This window comes from Cupressus sempervirens, chromosome 1, assembly GCF_028749045.1.
Source record: "Cupressus sempervirens isolate cs-2001-9-10 chromosome 1, ASM2874904v1, whole genome shotgun sequence".
Lineage (NCBI taxonomy): Eukaryota > Viridiplantae > Streptophyta > Pinopsida > Cupressales > Cupressaceae > Cupressus > Cupressus sempervirens.
The window spans coordinates 65,488,905-65,515,396 of NC_143118.1; the positions used below are offsets into that span (position 1 = coordinate 65,488,905).

Genomic DNA, 26,492 nt, shown 5'->3' on the forward strand with positions numbered 1-26,492 from the left:
AGCGATAGTTATGGTCGAGAAAGTTGAAGAAGGAAAATGTAGTAAGGACCGCACGTAGTGAAGACTGAGCAAGCCAGTGAAAGCTAAGTGAGACACAACAATAAAGGCCTTATAGAGTAGCTACTCACGCTAGTTTGGCACACCTACAACTTTTAATCCATATGTCAAAATTTGTTGATTTTTTGTTGAACCTTAGTAGATGAGCTTAAAGAAACCTTTCAGCTTTCCCACATTTATTGAGCTCTCTGTAGAGCTTGTAGAGTGCAAGGTGGTCAAAAAATGTCATTTTAAAATGTTCACCCAATAGCTACCACTAAGACCTCTAATAGCCACTAGCCCCAAAAATGGTATTTTTTGCACAAATGAACCAATTAGGAATGAGGAAAACTAAAAAATAAACAAAAGAGAATGACTATTGGTAATCATGGTGATTTGTTTTGGATGTTTGTATACAGGTACATATTTATTTGGGTGGCAATTAGAGGGAAAGGTAACGGTTAATGTGGCAAGAACTAGCTCATTTTACCTAGCACATTTTTATTGGAATAATATATCTTAGTCTATAATAGGTGGGCATAAGATATTTGGATTATCATTTAGAATATTTGAAGTGTATAAGTGGCATGGATTTGTGTTGGTTAACAGTTTGTTCTCCTGTTAGATTTTATAATCTTGACTTTTTGATACATAATGCTTAGAGAGACAAAAGGATGTTTACCAACAAATGGGTCAGTGTATGTATTCTATCACTGCCCTCTAAATTGACTAGGTACAACTCCCTATGATTTGCAAAGATATGCAATGAATATGTTTTTATGAGATCAGAAGTCTTGACATTATAAGCTCTTAACCTGAGAGCAATAAAAGGTAACCAAATTGTTTGTAGGAACAAACAATTTAGGCAAAATAGATTTGGACAACATATCACACCCAATGGAATAACTGTAATAGACTATCTTGAGATTCCTAACTCTTACTTCTATTCTAAATGTAGTGTTAATAATCTAAATGTAAAGAGGAATGTAAGAATAAATGCACATGAGGGAAAATGGAATTGATTTGACTACTAGACTTGAATGAAATGGAATTCATAAAGTTACTAATAGATTCATACACATCTATCCTTCAATTCCCAATGAAACTATCTAATATAATATGAAATGAAATGAACAGGAGAGGAAGCAGAATCATATATGAAGAAAGTAAATGGAATCACCTATACTGCAAATATCAAAATGAAATGGAATCCACCTGATTATCACATGATCACATATAATTGTCCTTTAGCTCTTGATGCAAAACTATCTATGCATGGGAAACAAAACATGACAAGAAAATAGGATAAATGGAATTACAGACCAATTCACCATTAAGTTTTCTTACCTTTGTATTGTCAAATGAGATTACATTTATATTTCTCTATCATTTCTTAATTTTGGTAGAGCAACAATCATATAATGGAAAAGAAAATAAGAATAAAATATGAAATTATCCAATCTGCATTATAATATGAGCACATGGTATCTCTTCTATTTGTTGATGTAAATAAGTATTTACTTATTACACTTACTTAAGTTTACTTAGGTTAATGCATTATTTATTTAATTTGCATTATTTTATTTGTGAGACATTAGGAGTTTGTGCACTCTTGTGAGATGTCATGATGACATCACAAGGGGTCTGCATCTCTTTTAAGCACATGTTGTCTACAACACAGGAATCTTCTACACACATATGACACTCTATCATTCTTATCCATTCATCTAGAATGTTGGATAAGGTACTTAGTTGTCTTATCTTCTGGTTGTTTCTAGAGACATTCTAGGTGCTTCCTGAGAGGCCTTTATATACAGGCACTCCTAGTGTGTTGCACATCACATTCTGAATAGAGCAATGTATTCAGACATACTCTGATTAATTGATCATATGTATTTTGGTCTACAGTTGTGCTTGTGCTTGAGTTCTTAGTTCTTGGGTGAATTTTTCCCTTAGGCGAATTCTTACATGGTATCAGAGCATTTCTCATTGATCAGCATACTACTTTTAAGGGGGGGGACTATCCTATCTCCTTCTTCTCCTTTTTGGGGGGGACTTTTTCCTCATAGGAGGTTTTTTCCTTCTCCAGTCTTTCTTGTATATACATGGATGTATGTCATAATGGGGGGGGGGGGGGGGGGGGGGGGTGTCTTGATTACTCCATCCATCCATGCATCCCTTTTATCTCTCTTTTTGGGGGAGGGTTTTTCCCATGAGGTTTTCCCTCTTTCTCTGCTTTATGAGAGATTTGCATCTTCATTATGTACATGGGTACCTAACATGGCCTAGTAGCTAGGACCCATTCTGTATCTTCATCCTAGTTTTGTGAACTTAAGTGCATTCCCCTAAGTTGCACTTAAGGGGGGGTGTTGGTGTAAATAAGCATTTACTTATTACACTTAATTAAGTTTACTTAGGTTAATGCATTATTTATTTAATTTGCATTATTTTATTTGTGAGACACTTAGGAGTTTGTGCACTCTTGTGAGATGTCATGATGACATCACAGGGGGTCTGCATCTCTTTTAAGCACATGTTGTCTACAACACAAGAATCTTCTACACACATATAACACTCTGTCATTCTTATCCATTCATCTAGAATGTTGGATAAGGTGCTTAGTTGTCTTATCTTCTGGTTGATTCTAGAGACATTCTAGGTGCTTCCTGAGAAGCCTTTATATACAGACACTCCTAGTGTGTTGCACATCACATTCTGAACAGAGCAATGTATTCAGACATACTCTGATTAATTGATCATTATCCATTTTTGGTCTACAGTTGTGCTTGTGCTTGAGTTCTTAGTTCCTGGGTGAATTTTTCCCTTAGGCAAATTCTTACACTATTGACGATTCTAAATCCATGGTATTTCTGAAAATACTTGATGACTGTTCATCTTCATGCGAATTCACAAATCTTGCAAAAACCTTCAATTCTTTGTATTCTTCTATTTGGTGCCAATTTAATATAATTCATATTATAATGATCACTGCATCTTTTACCTTTGGCCATCGATCTTAAATTAATGATCCTGACTAAAACATTACAACCTTCTTTTATAACTTCCTCCATTGGTCCCTCCGTCATTTTATCACATAGATTATTTTCCTTGCAACTTTACATAGTGAGATGGTGACAAACATAGATCCTTTTCTGATTTGATGGTTTCAATAAAATGATGTGAAGTCACTTTCTTTCATGATCCAGATCCACTTTCCAACTAGGTACACTGTGGTAGACAAATGACAGTAATTCATTGCTTGGGGAGTTTGACAATATTAGAATGTAATGGGCCCATTGAGTCACATGCCTTCACATCGCTTTGTTGCATAGATTATCAAATGGGCATCTTTCTATGATGACATAATGACCTCTGTAGATCTTCTTTGATCTGACAGTGATGAAAAAGGTCTTAACCAATTGTTTTGTTTTGCACTGTGGGTCCATTTTCCAGCTATACACAATGTGGCAAACAATTGTCACTTTTTCATTGCTAGGAGAATCTGACGTTGACCTTCCTTACTTCATGGGACCTTGTGACTAGATTTTGACTACACTTCATGAAATGTGTTGGCCCATAGGACATGTGTCATTCTATTGTTATGTTGCTATGAATAATGATCAAACAACTTTTAATAGCGACATAATGATGATCATGGATATAATAAGATCTAATGACTAAAGGCATTCAACTTTCATTTAATATTTGAATGGGACCTGATCTGAAAGAAAATTATTTGGACTTTTCAACTAGCCAATAGCACACATTCTTTCATTCAATTGAATTTTCAACTCTACAACATATACATGCGGATTAAATATTAACCATCGATTTCATTTCAAAAAGAGTCATACCACCTTTGACTTGGTTCCTTTGCCATTTCTTCATTTTTGAGTGCTCACTTTGTATTGCATTCAACTAATCTTGCTTCAGACTTATTCTCATGATTTGTATATCAATCTTTTAACCTTAGTCTTCGATGTTGTTTACTGCATTTGTTTTGTATATGTTTGTGATCTCTTTAAATGTATCCTTCTTTAGATATAAAATTTTGACCATGAAGTTAGAAACTCTAATAGATTTAGAAATGCTTTCATGAAGAACTACTTCACTACATGAATCTTTGTCTTCAATATGATTAGGAACAAGAAAATATGAATTAATAAAACATCAAGATCTTCTCATCAGGATAATGCATAACAAACCCTCCAAACCCTAATCACTTAGCTTCTGACTAATGCATTGTTCATATGATTCCCGCATTAGGTTAACTCAAAGTAATAATGAGAGGGAAGGCCATCTTATAGGCAATCTAGACCCAGACTCAAGACTTTCACACTTGGCTTGACTTAAAACCCCAGAACAAAAGATATGAACTGAAATTCAATTAGCATGCCATTTTAAAAATCAAGTTGTTTGCGCATCAACATATTTAATAGAAAATTGATTATATATAATAATTTATGTTACAAAAAGAAATATACATATATACATACATACATACATATATACATATATATATATATATATATATATATATATATATATATATATATATATATATATATATATATATGCATGTATGTATGTATGTATAATGTAATTTATACAAAGCTTATTATGTCTAAAAATATGATTAATCATGAAACTCACTTGAACATCACCATACAAACTCTAATAATTTAGAAAATAAATATTATGAATCAATTGAAATTAGAAACTTATAATAATAGGCAAAAGCTTACAACACAATGGTGATTTGTGAGCCTCTTAATTGAGAGGTCTTGGGCTCGAATCTACTCTAACTATTGAGATAGTGAAAAATATCTATTTACATAATTGTGTTTAATTATACTTTTAATATATTATAATATTTGATTTTTTAATATTTAGTGTTTAATTTATTTTATAAATATTTTGATTAAATTTTATGAATTTAATTTATAAATTAGTTATGAAAAACTATTAATATATAATTTTATCTATATTTAATATATTTCAATTTGTTATTAATATAATTGAATAATATTTTTATGTAATAAATCTTCTAATTTTTAATTTTTTTTGTCGTTAAATGGCCGAAGTCTTTTGATTATTTTATAACATAAAATTAATCACAAAAATCTCCATTCAAACATGCTTTGGTAGGAAAGAACGAAGAAGAAAATCTCCAAGCTGGCCTAGGACCGAGGTCCTGTATAGATACATACTTAAGAGGGGCATACCCCAATTTTTATAATTTGATGGTAATCTTAATGATTCTTTATTCAAACTTTCCTATTTTTTGATCTTTTATACAATTTATCCAAATCTTCTTTGGATAGTTTGGCAGGCACACCTTCCTTTACTTCACGTTCCAATATTTTAATTACAATAATCAAAGAAAAGATTTAGAGGAGTAAACTCTCTCAATCTCTAGCTAGATTTGCTTAAAATATGAGGCACCTTCATGTCATATCGTAAAAGACAACTTTTTCATCCACATTAGGTGTTAGTTATTTTTTACTTGTAGTTAATGTTATCTTACAATATCCTATCCCTTTAGTTAATATCATTGCTTTGTTGAATAACTTTTTTGTCCAATTTGAAACTTTGTTTAAATCAGGTATGGATTCCTTTTAGAAGGGAGATTGAAAAAAGTGATAATATTGAAATGAGAAAGGCTTAGGATCTCTACAGACCTTACTAATTTAGAACAACATAACAAAATGATCAATCTTATACTAAAGATAAAATTCCATAATCTTACCAACAACAAGAAAATTAAAATATGAATCAAGGATCTCAATCTATCAAAGAGTCTATTTAGATAAATAAAGAAGCTAAGATCAATAGTATGCCAAAAAGGAACTATTAACATAAAACTTCTAAAACTAAAAGTGTATCTAATATTATATTCATCTTCATACATATATACATAAAGAACTGAGACATAACTAGACCGAGAGTAGACAAAAAATACTGATACCTTTGAAGGAAAAGGTACAAAGGTCATTCAAAATGAAGCCCTCTAACTGGAACTAGACCATTGATGAAAGGGCTCGACAGAGCAAAAAACCGACAGAGCAAAAAACCAAAGGGATGAAGATCACCAAAACTATAGATAAAAACCAAAATTGACTATAAAACAGGGCACGAGACCCAAACAAACCCCCAACTTGGTGAGACCCACCATTAGATTTCCCCACCAAATTTCCATGTCACCATGATGATGTTGTCTACTTCATCCAGATCTTTTTCCCTCAAGCTTGGAGGAAAGACAAACACAGTTTTCTCCTTGTTAGATTTGAATAGATTTGGCAAACTAAATTCCAGAAGGTTGATGTCATCAAAAACTACTCTTGGCTCTATGTAGGCATCAAAAGTCTGAAGATAATATAGGATCCAATTCTTGTCTTGGTCTACCATTGTTCCTCTCCAAAAAAGCAAAAAGTTAATACCAGCTTCCATCTTAGGCCACTTTTGATAGAACAAAATGTTGTCTCGAATAACCATTATAGACCACTTCTTAACTTTGACAAGTTCTAGTCTCCCAAGGGGATATGAAATGTAGACTTTAGGTAAGGGAATCCTAAGTTTTTCGTCAATGTAAAGGATTGCATGTTCTAAACCCTTAAGCCAGATTGGTTAAAAAAAATTCTAGCATAGTTGAATAATTTCCTATTTCCCTACATTGGCCCTCACCAAACACCCAATAAAGGAGCCTATGACATTTTTTTTGGTTCTCCAAGTGAAATCATAGTTAAAAACCCTCTCACCCATAACTCAATTAATGACAATCCTAGTCATATTGTCTACATGATTCAATATCCTATTCCATCTCCCAAGTTTGACATTACCCCTAAATTCCATCATGCATACCTCTAGGACATGATACAAAAAGATGGTAGAATCCATTCTCAACCTAAGACACAAAAACACCAAGCAAGCACTTGTCAAAATTGAGAGAAAATAACCTAGAGTGAAATAGAAAATAGTCAACTTGGGGGCCTTAGAAATATCTAGAAGAACATGATACAATACATTACCTACTGATCATCATTATAAATTGTGGTGTTTGCTAAGAGTATGAAACATAATTTCTAGGACCAGTTTATATTGTAATTTTACCTATTTACATGATTTGTAATGTTTATATTACTATATTTTTGTTAGAGTTTAAAGATGATCCCAGTGGGCTTAAACTTAGAAAAGGGGAAATGGATTGCCTCATTAAACTATGGGTTATGAAAATTAACTAAGAAGAGTCTCAGATGCTAGGAGAAATACATCCTCTCCTTCTACTCCTTTATTGGCCAAATGGTCAGCCTCTGCGTTTCCTTCTCACTATATATGTTTCATCCTAATTTCTTCAAACTTATCAACAAGGTTTAGAATGCTCTCAAATTTTGAATTTATGACCCAATTTGGGTATTTCAATTTTCTTAATGAATTCAAAATGATTTGTGAGTCCCCTTCGATAATAATTCTCTTAATCCTCAGTTTTAGACTTTGTATTAGCCCCTCACAGAGTGCTTCTAGTTCTGCTATGTTGTTAGTTTTTATTCCCAAGGGCTTAGCTCTTTTGATGATCCAATCTCCATAATCTAATCTAATTATACAACCTATCCCTTCCTTTCCAAGGTTTCCTCTTGAGGCTCCACCAAAATTCAGTTTCATCCATCCTATTGGTGGTAGTTCCTAGTTACATTCGTTTCTAGCATTTTTGGTTTTTTTTGTTGTAGACTAATGAAGGGTTAATTAAGTGATGCCACTTATTTTTCATTTCTTCATTCCATTTTTTAAAGGTATGTTCTTCTTTGGCAGCCTTCCTTAAGTGGTTATTCACAACTTCTATTATGCTACCTTCTAGTTTGTTGAGGATAAAATAATAGCTAAGTTCTATATTATTAAATATTTGTCTATTCCTTTCTTTCAAGATTTCCCACATTAGTATTGTAAGAGATATGTTCCATATTTTTCCATATATTTTTTATTTTCTTCCATTAGGCCACTTAGATAGATGACTATTCAGATCCCCAGGAAGGGGGGTAGTCCAATTAAGTTTCCATCAAAGCCACTTTGAACAATCCTTAGCAAAGGGGCATTGGTAAAATAAATGCTCTACTATTTCCAAATTATTTTTGCATGGATTACATCTTGAAGGGCCTTTGTACCTCATCTTCCTAAATCTGTTAGCTATTAAGATTCTATTTTGTTTTGCTACCCATAAGAAGATGCCTGCCTTTGGTAATCTAGCAGGGTCCCAAGAGAGGCTCAAAGGCATGTTTACATTTTCTTGCCTTTGAGAGTGGACGATTAGATTGTATCCTTTCTTTACTCTATATGTTCCACCTTTTGAAGCTCCCCATATCATCTTGTCTTTCCTGTCTTATAATTAACTTGATACTCTTTTCAAATTTTCTCTAGGGTCTCTTTTTCTTTAGATGATAGTCCTATATTATCTAGACATTTCCACTTTCAGATTTCTTCTCTATTTAATTTTATGCTTTGTATATAGTTTGCTACCTTTATCCTCTATTCATTCATGAGAATGTTTTTGATGCTAGCTGATATATTTAGTTTATCTAAAGGGGGGTGTTTGTTCCATGAGTCTTCCCAGAATTATGCTTCATCTCCTCTTCCTAAGTCCCAAGTAGCATATGTAGAGGTCATTGAGAGACATTTTTGCATGAAATTCCAAGCCTCTAATCCTTTTGGTGGGTTCCTTGTTCTCAAGAGTGACATGGGATCATTAACATTTAGATATTTATTATATAAAATTTGGCCCATTTACAATCTCTTTCTTGGTACATATGCCAAACTTGTTTAGCTCCTAGTGCTTCATTTTTCCAACTAAGGTTCTTGATTCCTAATCTGCCTAAGTCTTTTGGTCTACATATCTTTTCCCATTTGATTAATGTTGATTTCTTTTTTTCTTTTGTTCCCTTCCAAAAGAAATTTCTAAGCTTCCCTTTTAGTTTTTTGTTGATGTTCTTAGGTAGTGGAAGACATGACATTTGGATAGTTGATAGAATTGCTTTGATTTTTGTTTCTCTACTGACTTTGGTTAGCCATTTCCCCTTCTAGGCCTCTGCCTATTTGTCTTTTCTTTCTAAGACATTTTCCCATCCTTTATTCTTATTTTCTCCTTTCTCTAAATGGATTCCTAGATACTTACATGGGAATAATCTTTTCTTATATCCCAACTTATTGTAAATATAGTCTTCCATTTCCAATGGAGCATTGATAAAGAAATTTCTAATTTTTCCACATTTACTTATTTCCCTTATGCTCTTGTATAGTCATATATTATTTATTTGAAATTTTTAGCTTCTTCCTTTGTGCTAACCCCTGGTAAAATTGTATTGTCAGCAAATTGTTGGTGAGTGATATTGGGGAATTTTTTTTGTTACCATTATTCCTCTAATGTTTTCTTTTGATCGAGCTTTCTTTATAGTTCTCCCAAAAGCTTCTGCCATAATTATGAATAGGAAAGGTGAGATAGGGTCCCCTCGTCGAATATCTCTAGATATACTGAAGAAATATTCCAGTGTACCATTGATTAGGAGTGAGAGTTTGGGTGTTGATATACATTTAAAAATGATGTTGATCCATTGGTGTGAAAAAATAAAAGCTTCTAGTAATATACATAAGAATCTCCAATCCACCATGTCATATGCTTTTTGGATATCTAATTTTATAAGCATACATGCTTCCTTATTCTTAGATGTTGAGTGAATGGTTTCCTAAATGATTGTTATACCATCTAGAATGGATCTACCTAGCACAAATCCTATTTTTTCTTTCGAAATGAGTTTGGGAAGAAAAAATTTAAACCATTTTGCTAAAGATTTTGACAAGATTTTATAGACTGTATTACATAACACTATTAGTCTAAAGTCTCCAAGTTCCTCTGAGACAAGTTTTTTGGTATTAGAGTTAAGAAGGTATGATTAATTTCTGTTAAGAGTGAAACTCCATTTCTAGATGCTTCTACTGCCCTCCATAGGTCCTCCCCTAAAATTCCCCAACATTTCTAAAAGAAGAATGCTTGGAACCCATCCAGTCCAAAGGATCTATCTAAATTGATATTAAAGAGAGCTGACTTGATTTATGCTAATGTGAAGGGTTTATTGAGAAACAAGTTGTCTTTTTCTGTGATTATTCTAGGGATAACTTTTAACATCTTTTCTTGAGCTATTCTGTTAGAAGATTCAAAATTATTAAGGATTTTCTCGAAATAATCTACAAACACCTCTGCTATCTTGGTAGGATTTTATTCCATGTTGCCTACTTTATTTTTTATTCTCATAATTTTATTTATTACTCTATTATGTATTGTGCTGTTATTACTAGTTTTCAATATTTTCCATGAAGTTCTTATCTAGGAACCATATTTTCTCACATTTAAATGGGTTTCTGGTTGGTTTATTAGGTTCTTTTAAGTCTATACTAACAGGATAGTGATTTGAGCCAGCTAGTGACAAGATTGTTACATTTATTTCCAGAACTATATTGCTTAATTCTCCTTTAACAAAGAACCTATCAAGTTTTTTAGAGCTATAAAGCTAAAGTCATTTACCCTGTTATTCTAGATGAATATTCCATTGTTGGTAGGAATATATATTAATGCATTTTTCTCTACCCATTCTTTGAAATCCAATGTTTCCCGTGAAGCCATCTATGATCCCCAATATTTCTTTTCTTTTTTAAGAATTGCGTTAAAATCTCCACCTATGATGAAGTTTTCATTTGGGTGATTTTCCACAAACAAACTTATCTCATTCCAAACATCTTTCTTATCTCCTGTTTGGGTGGGTCCATATACATTTAGAAGTATTATTTGGAGATTATGCCTTAAACCCGCAACTCTACATCCCATCAAGTTGTTATATTTGATTATTATATTTTTTAATTTTTTTTAAGGATTCTATATTATACCTATTCCTCCTTTAGCCCCATTTGATTCCTTAAGGGTTGTTTTTTAGTGACCCAGTTTCAACTCTAACTTATTTCCTTCCTCTTTATTCAATTTTATTTCTTGAATTATTATTATTTTTGACTCAAATAGTGTAAGGTTATGCTTTAGCAAGCATTTCTTGCTAGGGGCATTCAATCCCCTAGCATTCCAAGTTGTGATTCTCATGTTAGGATTAAACCATAGATAGAAATAACAATTACAATCAAATATAACCAATATCAGAAAATAATAGATCACATAGAAAAGAACACAAGACACCAAGATTTAACATGGTTCACCCAATCCTTGGGCTATCTCCACCAAACAAAAAGTCTAATATTATTACGATCTAGTAATTACAACCTGATTACAATCCGTAATCCCTTATAGCTCAATATCGCCGCAAGAACCAATTTTTGCATCACCTTATTAAACAATCCCTAACCCTAAGCCCTTTTAGACAAGTATATTTACCACTTTAGGGTTATAATTAATAATTACATGTCGGCCCAAAATCCTAATAAAATAAGGCCCAAATTTTCTTTTTTGGGGTGATGCCCTAAGCCCTAAAGAATTTATGAAGTATGTACAATACTTTCCTGATCAGTCACCACAAACTAACAATCTCCCACTTGGGGAATGATCAGGCTCTACACTAAACAACAATCTTCCACTTGGAGACTGATCCTATAGCTATGCCGCTACTCCATGAGGCTCCCACTAGATCAAACCACCTTGGACTCTGTTATTCTTTTATTCATGTTTAGTGTAGAAGACCAACCAAAGCTGAAGAGGAGTTCAACTTCTCCCTTGTTACTACCTTTGTAAACATGTCTACTAGATTTCCATCTGTATGTATCTTGTCCAACTTTAATTATCCATCCTCCAAAATTGACCAAATGAAATGGTACCACAATTGTATGTGTTTGGTCTTTGAATATAGACTGGAATTCTTTGCAAGATGAATGACACTTTGACTATCTATAAACAAATAATTATCCTTTTGAGGGTGTCCCAGTTCTTCCAAGAAGAACTAAAGCTGTATCATCTCCTTGGCTACTTCTTTAGTAGCTACATACTCTGCCTCTGTAGTGGATAAAGCATTAACCTTCTATAACCTAGAAACCCAACTCACGGCTACACCACGAATAGTAAAGACATAGCCTGTAGTATTCCGCCTGGTATCAATATCCCCTACCAAATTTGAGTCAAAATAGCCCTGTAAATCAGCAGTAGAGCCTCCAAAGTGTAAAAACTTATTGGATGTTCCTCTCAAATATCTGAGAATCCATTTGACCACATTCCAATGTTGAATTCTTGGATGACTCATATGCTTGCTAACGACTCCCACTGCATGTGCAATATCTGGCCTAGTGCATACCATAACATACATCAAGCTTCCTACAACTGAAGCATAGGGTACCTTGGAAATCTTATCCTCCTCTACTTGTGTCTTGGGACACATCTCCTTAGTCAACTTCAAATGACCAGGTAAAGGTATGCTGACAACTTTAGCATTCTCCATAGAGAAACTTGCAACACCTTCTCAACATAATCAACCTGAGATAACGTCAATTTTCTGTTCTTCCTATCTCTGCAAATCTTCATACCAAGGATTTTTTTTTCTGCTCCCAAATCCTTCATAGAAAATGTATGTGCTAACTGACATTTCAACCCCTTAATATGATCCATGTTAGACCCAGCTACAAGCATATCATCAACATATAAACATAAAATAATGTAGCTGTCATCATCCAACCTCTTAACATAAACACAACGATCTGAATGAAACCTATTATATCCATGCTCATGCATAAAACTATCAAATTTCAAATACCATTTCCAAGGTACTTGCTTCAATCCATATAAACTTTTCTTCAATTTGCACATTAAGTTCTCCTTACCTTTGACCTCAAAACCCTGTGGCTGAGCCATATATATCTCTTCATCCAAATCACCATGAAGGAAGGCTATTTTAACATCAAGCTACTCTAAATGAGAATATTCAATAGCCTCAAGACTTAAAATAGTACAGATAGAAGTCATCTTAACAATAGGAGAAAATATCTCATCAAAATCAGTGCCCTTTTTCTATGCAAATCCTTTCACAACTAACCTAGCTTTAAATCTTTTCTTACCTCCATCCTCTTCTTTTAACCTATAAACCCACTTATTCTGTAAAGCCCGTTTACCTATTAGCAACTTGCATAAATCCAATGTCTTATTCTTTAGCAAAGAGTCCATTTTGTCTTTCATTGTAGACTCCCACTGAATCTTAGTATCCACTTGCACAGCTCCATCATAACATTAAGGTTCACCAACATTAGTAAGTAAAATTGAATGCAAAGAGGGAGAAAATCTTTCTGGAGGTCTAATTTACCTTATTGACCATCTAACATTCACCAATGTGTGTAGTATTTGTTGTTGTGGCTGTTGCACATCATGAGGAATGGTTGGAACATCAGCTTTTGAAGTATCATCCAACACTACATAATCAATTTTTTTCTTCTCATGTTGCTGCAACAGATCTTTGTACAACACTTTCTCATTGAATATGACATCCCTGCTTCTTCCTATAACCAAATTCATTAATTCCATATCCAAAAAATACACATTTCTTTGACTTAGCTTCTAGCTTGGTTCTGTTTTCAGAATCTATGTGAGCAAATGCTTCACAACCGAAGGTTTTGAGAAAAGAATAACTCACCTTCTTACTAGTCCATGCTTCCTCTAGAATACCACAACCAAAAGGAGTAGAGGGACCTCTATTAATTAAATATACAGTAGTATTGATAGCCTTTGCCAACATGTGTAAGAGCAACCCAACATGTAACCTCATGCTCCTTGTGCACTCCATTATAGTCCTGCTCATGTTTTTAGCCACTCCATTTTCCTTTGGAGTCCTTGGAATAGTTTTCTATCTAAGAACACCATTTGTGGAGAAATAATCTTCAAATTCATGACTGTAATATTCACCACCATTATCAAATCTAAGATATTTTAATTTCTTACTAGTCTCATTTATCAACCAAGCATTTCTATTTCTTAAAAGTTTGAAATACATCAGATTTTTGTCTAAGGAAATAAACCCATACTTTTCTATTTGCATCATCAATAAATGTAACATAATAATGAGAGCCATCAAGGGAAGATACCTGAGCCGGTCCCTATACATCTATATGCACAAGCTCTAATTTCTCCTTTTTGTTTTCCTTCCCAGTCTTCACAAAACTCACTCTCTTTTGTTTTTCATACACACAACTTTTATAGAAATCCATATTAACACATTTAGACCTGGTAAAACATTCTTTGAATGAAGTAATTTCATACCTCTCTCACTCATGTGGCCAAGTCTATTGTTCCACAATGCTGTATCAGAATTTACAATAGCTATTTGTTCTCCCTACTCAACTATAGCAACTATTCCTAAACATTAATTTTTCTTTGAAATAATTAAAGTAGAAGGAATAATATGACCTATACAAAGATATAAGGTGCCTACTTTCACACCTTTTTCTACTACAAGGGAACCTTTTGAAACCTTCCAATTTTTATCATTGAAAGTAACTGCACAACCCTCATCACCGAGTTGCCCTGCTGAAATTAAATTCCTACTTAGCCTTGGAACATGTCTTACCTCATGTAATAGCCAATGATTCCCATTCTGCAACTTAATCTTAACTTTTCCCTTTCCAACAATTTGATAGGGTTCATTATCCCTCAAATAAACAAGTCCAAAATCCCCTTGGACATAATCAATGAAATAACCTCTATGAGGTGTGGCATGAAATGAAGAACTAGAATCTAAAACCCATGAATCATCAACACTTTCTAAAGACAGAAGTAAAACATCCTCTTCGGATTTGTTACTTACCACATTTGCCTCCTTGTCTCCATGTGGTTTATCTCCTTCATTTTTCTTTCGAGTCCAACAATCTTTCTTTTTATGCCTTGGTTTTCCACAATACTAGCAGTTGTTTAGTCCTCTCAATTGAGACCTCCTCCCCTTTGACTTTCCTCTTGATTTCCCATGATTTCTAGAATTACTTCCTCTCTCACTTGTTCTGCCTCGACTTTGTAAATTCAAAGCACTTCTTGACGTAGATCCACCTAAGGATTTCCTACGAGTTTCCTCACTCAAAATAACATCGATCACACCATCATATTTTAGGGTACTAGATCCAAGAACATAATTACTCACAACCATTACCAAGCCATTCTAGCTTTCAGGCAAAGAACACAAAATCAAGAGAGCCACAATTTCTTCATCAAAATTGATACCCACAGAAGATAACTGACTAGTAATAGTATTAAACTCATTTAAATGATCTATAAAAAATCCACCTTCTTCCATTTTCATATTAAATAAACTCTTCATGAGAAATACCTTGTTTGAAGCAGAGGGCTTTTCATACAGTGTCACTAGGGTTTTCATCAACTCTTATGTTGTCTTTTCTTTTGTAATATTAAATGCCACCAATGGTGCCAAGCATAATCAAATGCTTCCAAGTTCCTTTCTGTCCAAAAGATCCCATTCATCATTTGACATAGATCCCTAATTCTTGACTTTGCCTTTCAATGACTTCCATAAATCCTTCTAATAAAGATAGTCTTCCATTTGCATCTTCCATAACTAGAATTTCTGCCCATTAAACCTATCAACCCTCAGCTTACCCTCATTTTCCATTGCTCCCACTCAACCGTCAGACTCTCACTCAAATGTGAGACTTCCTTGTAGAGGATAATTGAAAAATAACTTCTCTCTGATACCACTTGTTAGGATTAAACCATAGACAGAAATAACAATTACATGCAAATATAACCAATATTAGAAGATAATAGATCACACAGAAAAGAACACAAGGCACCAACATTTTAATGTGGTTCACCCAATCCTTGGGCTACATCCACCAAACAAAAAGTCCAATATTATTACGATCCAGTAATTACAACCTGATTACAATTTGTAATCCCTTTCAGCTCAATACTGTCGCAAGAACCAATTTTCACATCACCTTATGAAACAATCCCTAATCCTAAGCCCTTTTATAGAAGTATTTTTACCACTTCAGGGTTATAATTAATAATTATATGTTGGCCCAAAATCTTGATAAAATAGGTCCCAAGATCCTGAGCCCCAACAAATTTATGAAGTGTGTACAATACTTCCTTGACTAGTCACCACAAGCTAACATCTCATTGGTCTGTGGGAAGGATCTTCCCCTTCCTTGCATTTAGAATTTCACTTATCTTTATTTGTTCCGTTGCTTGTCCTATTTCCTCTCTTAATTCTTTAAGTGACTTCCTCCCTCTTTTCATTTTCTGTTTGCCACATTTAGAAGTTTTGAATCCTTCATGATTAATGAATATGCCTAGATTTTCCAGGGATGTCTGCTCATTGTTTGTAATGATTAATTTTTTTTCTTCTTTATTGTTTTCTTCTTCTTGAATTAATTCTTTGACAATCATTTCTACTAATGTTCTTTATTTTGTGTCTTGTTCTTTACTTTCTTCATAAACTTGTTCCTTTTCTTTAATATCTTCTTCTTTATTGGTTTGAATTGTGTCCTCTATCACCCCAAATTCTTCCCATATCTAGTTATTTTCTGAATGGCTATCCTGATTCTCTAAATTTGACTCTTTGATATAAGTTTCTATTTCCATGGGTATTAAGGGATCCTTTATCATATATCTATATTTCCTCTATCCCTCTCTCCTCAAATAGATCTTTCCCATTTGCTGACGTTTACCAAAATTTATAACTCCTCTTCTTAGGCTTTTTTTTTGGATTGTGACATTGCTCTAGTGTTATGATGATGTTGTTGTAATAGTAGTATCCCATGCTTGACATTCTTCACTGTTTTTTGTTTTTTGGGTTTCTTGATTCTTTATCTTTGATTTGAGAGGTTCTAATAGTGATGAATCCCCAATATCATAAAACAGTAAATTTGAATTTGACACAAGATAAGTGTTTTAGAATAACATAGCTCTTCATTAAAAAAAGTTCTACAACTCTACTCTCCTCTAAAATGAAAACAAACACCTACTTATTACAAATCCAAAAATTACCATATTTGGTAGATTTTTGGGAAAAACAAAAATTTCCATTTTTGGTTATTTTTAAAACTCATCCTATGAATCCCATTTTTTTCCCAGGAAGAGCCCCCAACTAAGGCAAGATGAATTACCAACTAATCAATGAAATCAAAGATACAATTTTGGATTTATTACAAAAACAAAATTCTAAAAAAAATTGAAAAAACACTAAAATCTAGTTTCAGAGGTCAAGATGAGTTTTTAGGCTCCCAAAAAAATGTCAAAACAGCCGCCTATTGAGCTAAGCTCAATTGACAATCCACATAACTCCTTCTACTACAACCACCTATAAAATTTCAGCCAAAACCCACATCCGAGTCAAAAGTTATGACCCCTGGAAGTAAATCTCGACTAAAACCCACATCTGAGTCAATAGCCTTGACCATCGGATGCCCCTGCATTAGATAGTATCATGCTGCAATTGCTTATTCCAATATCATGTTTTTATTAAGATGATTCTTGCTTCCTCGTATTGTTAAACTCTGTAATGCTTTTACATTGTTTTTTCTTATTTTTGTCTTTTAATAAGCTTCCTTCTGCTTCTTTAATTATTGTTTCTTTAATCTTTTTTGATGTCTGATTCTATAGTATTTTTTCTTCATGCTCCTTATGTTTTTCTCTTCTAATATTATTCGATCTTCTATGTCATTCTATAAGAGCAAGCCCTCATGTGTCAGTTTATTTAAATTTTTCATGTTGACTTCCATATCTCCTAGACTGTCCTTCTCTTTTTGACATCCTTCACATTCTTTGAATTTATTGAGTTTGGACCGATTCTCCTGAATTTTCTTCAATCCAATTGCTAGTTCTTCCATTGACTTCATTATTGCTGATTGGTTTGCTTGTATTACTTCTTTTCCTACTTATGTGATTATTTCTTATTTGTTTTCTTTTCCTTCTATTGTAGTTTATGGATTTTTCCTTTTCCTTTTACTTAATTTTTGGTTTTCTCTCTTACTTCTTGATTTTTCATCTGCTCTTTTCCCTCCTGCACTGATTTTCTTAAGAATCTCTTTGATATTTGTACTGGTATTTTCTAATTCAATTAGTGATCAGATGATTCCCTATATCTCTCCTTCATAGTTTGTATAGCTCAAGTTACAAATTGATCTATTTGTAATTATCTTTTTAGGCTTTTATCTCTGTTTGTCTTAGCTCTGTCTTAACTAAAAATTTGATCTTGTTGGAGGTTTTGAAATTTGATTCAATTCCTATTAAGATTCCTAACAAATTACCTATCTTGTTCAAAATTTCAATGTGATTTAATTTTGGTGGATAATTTTCACATTCATATCACTTTGGTGTTTGTAATTTCCTACTATATATTTGTAGAAGTTTGGTTCCCATGCCAAAATTTTTACTGGATATCCTTTGTAAAAACAATTTGATATTGAAACTAATTCATCCCTAATTTTATTGTTCATATAATGCAAATATAATAAATTCTTAGCATAATTAGTAATACTTACCTAGGACTCGCAGATCTTTGCTAGGTTTCTTACCTGATTTGATTTGCACTCTTCCAGACCATTCCAGAGTACATATAATCCTAGTGTAGAACATTCCTGCCATCTATTTTCACTGAATCTGTTGCTTAATTAAAATGTCTTCTTTTAGTTTTTTTTTTTCTTCTAGGGTTTATATTTTGGGGTTATTTTCCTTACTAACTCCATCTTTGATAGTATTAACATACTGTTTTCTATGAGGAGGGATGTATGCTCTAGGGCATTTGGATAAAGCGAATAAATTACTCTACCTACTGATTTGATCTGATTGCAAGACAAGGCTAGGTTTAAAATATCCTATAGGGATGTTGTTGACAACCAAAATGATTTTAAGGTGAGGGCTATCAATAACAGTCAAAGTATGATTTAGGGCATTCTCTTGTAGGGATGTAGTTCTAGCACATTCCCAATTTTTTGCATACTTTGTCTTGTTGAAGTGAACTCTTTGATTTTTAAACCTCATTGTTTCTATTTTTCCATTTTCACTTGTTTCCTTCTTTATTGATGGGTAGCTTCTCATTTAGCTTTTTGGTAAACTACCTGACGTCATTCACTTTCATCTCGATCTCTATCCTCCTTCCGAGCTTTGGAGATTTCTATGTTTCTTGCTTCATGGAGTCGAATCAAGGAATCAAAAGCATTTTTTTTACTACACTTTTGGTAACCCAGTTTACTTTCTATGATGATATAATTTCAATGACATTACTAGTGCTCAAAGGAGGATGTGCCATTGAGATTTGCCTTTTGGATTTGAATGGTATAGCAGAAGTCTAATTTTCACCAAATATTTTCGTTAGATAATGCACCTCTTCTTTTTTCTCTTTTATTTCTTTATTCACATATTCTTCTTTTACTGCCATTTTTTAGTATAGAAAAATCTGAAACTTAATAACTAAAATACAAATCTTCTAATTTTTAACATATATTGCATATTGATTATAAATTAAACATCTGTTTCACATATCAATTATTGCTTACAATTTAATATGTTAAATATATAATCTAATCTCAATTAGTGTTGATTTTAATAAAAATACATAATTTTAAAAAACATAATTAAAAATTAATATTTATATCTTAACTAAAAATGAAAAATATAATATGAGATAAAGATATATTGATAAAAAATTAAAGAAAATTTAAAAATTAGGATGATATTAAAGTGGTAAAAGAGCATTTGATATATAATAATTTTTATTTTAAATCTAAAATTATGATACATTTATTCAACTAGTAAAACTACTATTTTAATTTTAAAGAATCTCATCATTATGTGATGCTTAATTAAAAAAATTATAATAGGCAAGAGCCTACAACACAGTGGTAAATTGTGAGCCTCATGTTGGGGAGGTCTTGGGTTTGAATCTACTCAAAATTAACACATAATAATAGTTAATCTTAACAAAAATAATCTAGACACACACACACACACACACACACACACACACACACACACACACACACACACAATTATAATTATAACTACAATTTATTGTGATTTCTTTAAACATGATTAAAATATATGGCTCACAATTTTATAACTACAATTTATTGTGATTTCTTTAAACATGATTAAAATATATGGCTCACAATTCAATGCTCAACATTGGTACCTTTAATTATTTTGATGCCCTAAACAACATTCAAGCATCATTAATGGAAACTAAACTTGAAAAAAAAATTCGAGTTGTGGTTCAACAATGTTTGAAAGCTTTTGCATGTCAAAATCATTATCTATTTCAGGACCACCCGCTTCTAGTATCTCTCACACAAAATCTCTACACTCCTATGAGGAAGTCAGATTCCTGAGGGTTTCTAAAGATGGAATAAAAAATGGGCAAATGATTGGAATTTGGTGCACAGTCAAAGGAACTAGGGTTCTTCTGCAAAGGCTTCCATCTATGGTGCAACAAAAAAGAATAATGGTTTATGGGAAATCCCCATTGCAAGAAAAATACCCTTCTTTGTAACTAGTGCTAATAAGATAACTTTGGGAAAATTTATTTTTGAAAACCCTTTGATGAAGGTAATTGACTCTTTAGGGTGTCATACCATAAACCTTAACCCAAGGATGCAAGAAACAAATAATGTAATGTGGGTTGTTAACCACAAATCAAAGAGGAACCTAAGTAATTTAGATAATGTACAAAATGATAGTTCCTACTATCCCATTAATATCATGAAGTCCACGATTCCCAATAACATATATCAAGGACTTTTGGATCAATGTAAAAAGAATGGACTATATGAAAAATGGGAAGGACACATAATCTCTAGTTTTTGCATGTCCAAATGGCTAAAAACATCCTTTTAAGCATTTCTACCTTAGATAATGGTTTCTTCTTCATCGATTGTAAACATATTTTATTAAAATCTAAATTTTTATATGGACCTCCTATATATTGTAAGGGTTTCTTAGTTAGATTTCTTGATTGGACTCAAAACTTTGATCCTTTCAAAAAAAAATTCAGCCATGTCTATGCAATGGCCTGTAAAAATCCCTAAATTTCTAATAAAAATATTGCACAACCACACTCTGGCTAGAATAGGGGACATGCTCAACAATTTTGAGGGTTTAGAGGATAATTTTATTTCCTCAAGTGATGTTAAATTTTTAATAAATTTTAACCCTAAATTGAAGCTTGAACCACTTATAATTATTAGGAATAGATCAATACTCTAAAAGCAAAATCCTTAATGGTTTAACCTACAATAATATAATATTTAACAATCCAAAATTATCCTAGGATTTTGAAAAAGAGAATTTGTTTAATGACTTCAAAATAGAGGAAATTTCACCCCATTATAATAATATTACCATTAAAATTAAATTGAAAAGAGGGGCTTTATCTTATCTTAGGATCCCCTTGCCACAATACTAGCTAGTGACAAGATCCCTCATTTAGATATCAAAGAAGGTGAGATTGTTAAAAAGATGATCTTCATAATGAGAATACTATAAGATTTTATCACAACATTGAATTGCCTTTAAATAAGGATTTTGAACCACTCATAATCTTGGATCAAACCACATATAATCTGAATAATTTTAATGTTGCAAACAATCAATCATCAACAATTAATCAATCTCTGATGAATCTAGATATCAATAGTGCATCCACTAAGAAAATTACCTATGATAAATACAAATAAATCTACTAATGTATCTTCAAAATCTATATACATCTTAAAATGAAAAAAAAAACATGTAAGGATTTGTTGAGTATCATTTTTTACGCAACAAAAATGATAGAAATCTAACAAAAATTTATCTCTTGAAAGTAAGATGCAATCAACCCAAGGTTCCATTAGGCTATTTGTCAACAGTTTGGATATCTCAATTAAAGACTAATGTAATTGTTCACATGGAGGCATTTGTTGGCTTCGTGAAAGTATTTGTAAGATAATATAAAATATCGAGACAAGTTCTATTTTCTATATATTTTTAATCTTTATGATAAATGAAACTAAAATGAGTTTCATAAATGTATGTCCATTGAAAAAAAGATCATCTCTAGAACAAAGCTTAATCCTTAGAGATTCAAATAGAACACCTATCTATTGAAAAATGACAAGAACCGTCGTGGGTTGATCAAGAAAATTGATAGGAAGTTAATCACCTAATCGGTAGATGAGACAAAATAAAATTGATATGGATTATAGGAATCTGACATGCCCCTAGAGATTTGAGAGATCCATAAATAGATTATGGGATAAATTTGATATGGTATATGAGAAATTGAATATACCTCAAGTGGTGAGATGCACCTAGCGATGAGGAATTTGAGTTTTGATCAAATTGATTTGAAGTTAGATTTTTTGATTTAAGAAATATATGGTGTAAGAAATGCATTCATCCTACTCCCTCGGGAGCGAAATTGAAAGATGATATAGAAGAAATGTTATCAAAAGTAATTGTATTGAAGTATAAGATGCAATTGAGGATTCAAAAGAATGTAGAATAGATCGGAACATATGTGGAATGATTTGTAGAAGAATATATGGCAAGATTTTGGGCCTTATTTGACCAAGTTTGACCTTGGTTCACCAAAATTGACTTTTGTTAAAAAATTGAAACTTTTGAGAAAATGTTGATTTGATGAGATTCTAGAATGAATATTGAATCAAAATTATGACTGCACAAGTGTTCAATCACATCGGTCCCAAAATTTTAAATCATAATTTTGAGCTATTTAAAGGTGTTAAATTTTGATTTCAATCCTAAAAATTGATCCAAGACCATCAAATTAGGTAGGAGGGTGGTTTTTGCACCAATAGGAGATTAGGAATATTTTGAGATGTATATATGTAGTAGATGATGTTCATAAGATGTTTCTATATGATTTGTTTTCCATTTCCTATGAGATGTATGGATAATAAAATGTTATTTTTGACTTTTTCCATATGCACTGATTTGATTTGATGCACGATGAACAAGATGCATATGTAGATATGAATATTTCCTTTATTTATATGTACCTTATCTATATAGATGGATTTCTATGCAAAATGAATGCTACTAACATCTCATGCATGTTTTGTTCCATGATAGATGCTCAATCAAGTTCCTAGTGATAGTGTACACAATAGATGACTTGTGTTGTTTAGGTGAAGATGTGATGTGTGTAGAGCCTTCCACCCCTCACTTTGTTAGATTCAAGTGAATGGGAAATTTTGGAGCCATGCTGAAGTGAAAATCCTTACATGAGATGCAAACCTAAACTAAATGTAATCTTAGGACTTGATCACTAAATTAATATGGTATAGTTTTCATCACTGAGCATTTTTTGTAAGTCTACAAGATCTCATACAAACCTCACTGTTAATGCCAACACAAGAATATGAATATGAAAACTAAATTAATATGGTATAGTTTTCATCACTGAGCATTTTTGGTAAGTCTACAAGATCTCATATAACCCTAACTGGTAATGCCAACATGAGAATATGAATACGACATTAGTCAAAATTTTGTTGGAAGAAGATGTGAGAATTAAGGTATAAGTAACCAAAATGACCATAACATCATTTTCTATTGATTTAGCAAGTAGATATAAGCATTAGGACATAACCATCAGGTTGTCCAAAATGTTTGTTGTATACAAGTACATCAAAAACATGAGAGTTTCTTCTCATGCTAAGTACTTTGAATGTCATGTCTATAATGGCCCTTTATCATTCATAATCTAGGATATAATGTAGTGTTCTCTACCCTTAGTGATCCATACATTCACATCCCAAGATAGGTATCCGAATTACAATAGCATAGAGAAGTCACTCAAATAGACAAGGAGAAGATCCAATCCCACCAAAGTATCCACATAGAATGAGTCAAGATACACATGGGAATCCAACACAAGATAGAGGCTCTTTTAGTGGATATCTATTTTATTTGGACCCTTTGGATGATTGGAACTAAACTAGAAAACATAAAACAAAGAAAAGGGCATTCCCTCAATCTTTGCTCCTCTAGTCAAGATAGACATCCCATAAGTTCTCGAAGGGGAATGACAAAGCAAAAAGAAAAGAAATCAAATAAAATATAAGCATAGCTCAAATAGTTTCAATTTTTAGTTTCAGTAGATTGATGTCACATGTTCAATTTCAAAGTGTTTGTGAGAAATCTCTCCAGATGTAAGGCAACAATAGGACAAACTTAACTAGGACAACTAGTGATTGATACACAGGAGATTGTCCAAGATTGTAGGACATTTCCCCCTAGCACAAGTTGGTTTCCCTAAGACTATGAATGATTTCAATACATGAACGCACAAGTAATTTCGCAAAAGTGATTGGGAGTTATGCACAAGAGACAACTAGAAATGAAAGGATGAAATGCGACAAACAAAAGCACTCAAAAGTAGAAAAGCATAAGAAAATAACAACTATATAATAGCCACGAGGTGCACCAATAGATAGAACATTTTTGAATAAGAGGCACTTGTTTACCAGGTTTTTAGTGTCTTGGCAGTATTCTATTTTTGCTACCATGACACATGTTTGTCAAGCTTTCATCAAAACAATTTTTCTTCTTTTTTTGTTCTTTTCTCATTTTTCATTTTTTTTTGGATTTTTTTGGTACTATCAATTTTCCTATATCTAGTTTTTCACCAACATAATAGAATTTGTTTTGGGACTTTTTGCAAATTTTATTATTTTTTCAGGACTTTTAGCTATATACAAAGAGCTTAAGAGAATATCAATTATACAATATTTTCAAGGGAATGGTATTGATAGATTCTTTGTGTATATCTCCTTCAGTAGTAGTGAGATGAAATGTATACAATCCAAATGCTGTAATGATGATGTATTTACCAAGCCGGTTCAACTCAAATTTACCCTTCTATAATTGATGTTGTTGATTCATTGGGATCTCCCTCAAGACAAGGTTACCCACTTAGAATTCCCTTTGCTTTACCTTCTTATTGTAGCTCTTTGACATTCTCTTTTGGTAAGATGTCAAGTGATCAAATGCCTCTTGAAAGTGTTCATCAATTAGTTCTAACTCTTGTAGTCAAGATATGTGATAATCATCATTAGTAATGAGGCTTCTTAGAGAAACCTACATAGTAGGGATCTTGTAATGACCCCTTTCTCTATCCATGTTTCATAAGATAAATTTTCATGAGTGATCCCCCTCCTTTTCCTAAAAAATGACATCCTTATATATTTTTCATGTTTGAAGGGATGTGTCTCTTGTAATGCCCCTATTATAATTATTATGTATATGGTTAAAATATTATTATTATTAAGATTTTCATAATTTTTATTCTTTATTTGATTATTAATTATCATAAATATTATTTATTATTTATCATTTAATAACTAATATTTCAATCATAGTATTTGATGTATTTCTATTTTATATTATATTTATTATTATTATTTTTTTAGGCAAAAGTGGCAAGCCACTGTAATATTTTATTAGATTTGATTCAATGAGGTCAAATGGGAAAGAATCAGTGAAGAAAACCCAACATCATCCCTATTATATACATAGATTTATATAGTTTAAGCAAATAATTACAAGGGTTGTATCAACTACCACCCAACGATGAACCAGGGAGTACCTTGACATTGATTTCTTTGGATTGTTCCACGCACTATCTTCATGAAAAACTTATCCTAGCAATTAGCACTTATCTTAAAAATCTTCCCAATTAGACACAAAACCACCTTCAATTGACCCAAGTCCACTAGGAAGAGGTCAAACTCTGAAGTGCCATGAATCCAATCCAAATCTGAGTTAACCTCATCAATTAAATCTGAAATTTTTTGTTCAATCGGCTACACAGAGGCAACATTCATATCCCTAGAGTTTGAAACATTAGATTCCTTCTGCAAATCAATCATAGCCTGACCCACCATCTTTATTCGTTCCACCAAATGAACACCCATTAATCTTGGTTCAGGTGGCAAAGCATGTTTTAAATAAATGAAACTGTCAGTGTCAATAGCATACTTAAGCGCCTAAAAAACAACATAAAATTCATGATAGTGCAGGAGTTGAAAATGTGAGAACAAACCACCAACTAATGCCACTCTATTCCATAAGTCATACTTTTGCAAAACCAAAATCAAATTTTTATCACCCAGGAAGTGAGGTTGGATTACCTTATGGGCCAAAGCTTATTTATTATTATATTAATATAATATCATTAATATATCAATATGTTGATATATAGATTATTTTATGTTATGATAATATATAACTTATATGATACTTAATGAATATATTATATTCATTTATCATTATTTCAATAGTTAATAGTAATGTATTTAAATGAGATTATTTTATATCATCTATCTATCTCTCTTAGGTGGAGAACACTATAATTAGGGTTCTAAGTGGGGGGCCATGACAGTTCGCACCCCTCTTGAGTTTGCTTGTCCTCAAGAAATTTATAACTCAA

At 32.4% G+C, this 26,492-nt stretch overlaps 1 pseudogene; it reads left to right on the top strand.

The window, feature by feature from the left end:
- Nucleotides 1–408: 408 nt before the first annotated feature.
- The window catches only part of LOC149576174 (receptor-like protein 4), a 35,313-nt pseudogene continuing 9,229 nt past the window's right edge, over nucleotides 409–26,492 (top strand).